The sequence below is a fragment of the Aedes aegypti genome, chromosome 1 (assembly GCF_002204515.2).
Source record: "Aedes aegypti strain LVP_AGWG chromosome 1, AaegL5.0 Primary Assembly, whole genome shotgun sequence".
Classification (NCBI taxonomy): domain Eukaryota; kingdom Metazoa; phylum Arthropoda; class Insecta; order Diptera; family Culicidae; genus Aedes; species Aedes aegypti.
The window spans coordinates 289,309,250-289,311,663 of NC_035107.1; positions in this window are offsets into that span (position 1 = coordinate 289,309,250).

Here is a 2,414-nt window from a genome sequence, read left to right on the forward strand (position 1 = left end):
TTTTTCAAACAGTCGATTATTGCCAGGTCTATATAAAGACACCATTTTAATAAACTGTTTCATACATTCCAGATATGTTCAGTGAACCCAGTTTTTAATTAGTATTGAGGATTAAAATTCATTTCCAGAGAAAAAACATGTTCTTTTAGTGAGCGAGCTACTAATTTCTGAGGAAATTGCTTATCTTTAGGCGTATAATATGGTGTTTTCTGTAATTAACAACATTTAATTCTGAATTTGATCAATTTATCAAAAAGTTGTAAGATTTTCGAGATTTGATTTGGATTTCCTGAGCTCAAATTTAGTGAATAACATATCTCTTTAATTTATGAAACCTATTGCAGTAATTAATCAACTTCACCCCGGAATCAAAAACTCCAATTCTAGAAAATGTTTCTGTTATAAGATAAGATTTTGTCAAAATTCCGTTTGTATAATTCGATACACTTTAATTCAGTACAGGTTTTAAAAATATTTGGATGATAAGACATGCACCCTACTTAGAATTATAGAACAGAGTCTCTCAAAAGTTATCAATTTTACCCCATTTTACGGTACATTTTTTTGCATTTTTGATCACAAATGTGGAGTTTTTTTTGTGAAAGTTTTGCAATTGAAATGAATACTTTATACGGTTTTCTGTGCTTTGAATTGCCAAATTTAACAGTAAAATGATTGGGGTGATCTTTCTTTTACTTCGACAAGGATGTACTAATCGCCAATCTAGAACAGCACCACCATCGCCTTTAAGCTTTAAGACCCAAACGCAATGATAGCGGAAGGGCAACGGAAAGCGGAACCAGTTCACCAGCATGAACTGTAGCATGCTTGTCGACCCAGACTTGGTTCACTTTCGTTCGTTGACAGCTCAGTCAGGATGGTGTGATTCATGCTGGTGAACCGGTTTCGCTTTCCGTTGACGTTCCGCTATCATTGCGTATGGAAATTTACGTTAGATCACAAATAGACTGGCAATAAACTAACTTAAGTTTGTTGAGTAAAAATAATATTAAATAACTGAGAGAGAGAGGAGACAGCTGGCTTAGATTGCGAGCTCCCAAAACTCCCAACTGTCACTGGAAAACGAACACAGTTATTACAGATAATTTTCCAAAACGTTTCCTTCACTCAAACACGTCAGAACATTTGACCAATGCAAGAGTGAAATAACCATGTAAGTCTATCAGGCCGTTCTGACAACAAAATCTTCTACAGATTGACAACTACCGAAAAATTAAACATTACATATACTTTGCCAATGGATTGAATGGTCAAATGCAAAGTATATGTAATGTTTAGTTTTTCGGTAGTTTTCAAACTTCTCTCGGCTGGTTAGCCGTAAATCACGAATCATAATTAATTAAAAACAAGTATTCTACAGATTGCTTAGTTTTGCTGGATCTCTTCCCCTACCCCTTGGAACAGAATCTAATCAATTGCTATTTGCTATAATTTGTGCATGGCTATCGAGTTTGGGAGATAGAAGGTAATGTCCAAACTACGACAAGGTCGACAGTCTTATTAAGAATAAAATAAACTTGATCATATCTCTTGCCGTTTCCCAAACAATCTTGAGTTCATTCCCAAGTGCATCCCTTATCAAAAAGAGCTGAACATGTATGGGATCGTCCATTAATCATGTAAGCGATTATGGGGGCAGGCAGGGGGATTTGAGATATCTTAAGTGCCATACAATTTATTTTTTATTTTCATACAAAAATTCATACCACAGGCGGAGGGGGGTATATATGTCTATCAAATTTACATAGAAAATGCTTTTAAGCCATATCTTATAAGAAAAAGGAGAGGTCTCTGCAACTCTCTTAGGTACGTATTTAACTAATCACAAATTCCAGTTGTTGCTATGACGTGGCCAGAGCAACTCCCGATTGTTGAGGGATGGTCCAATTTTGTCCAACAGAACATGCTACGTTTGAAAACTCCAATTGAATAATTGCATAAGAAGAAGTCAAACCTTATTGAATCGTATATGACTTGACATCTACCATGTATCGTAGATGCTCATTATCAACAAAATGAGGAAAATTCAACTCTGAGCTATTAAAAAGCATTTCGATTGCTTCAAAATAAGTTATTTAGTTAATATTTGGAACTTTATGAAAATTTAAAAATAATCATTTTTTGTGTTGATAAAAACGGAATAATTTGTTGACGAAATCGGAACGTGACAAAATCGGAGCGTGACAACATCGGAATGTGATAAAAACGGAACATACCTGTATTGCATTTTCGAACCAAATATTTAATATTCAAAAAAATGATCAATGTTACCCCGGATTACGGTACTCATTTAGTGGACTCATGTTATGAACCTGAATAAATTGTTCCATCCATGAATTTACTGGAATAAGTCATAGGATTTATGTTAAACACAGTAAATCTATACCGTCAAA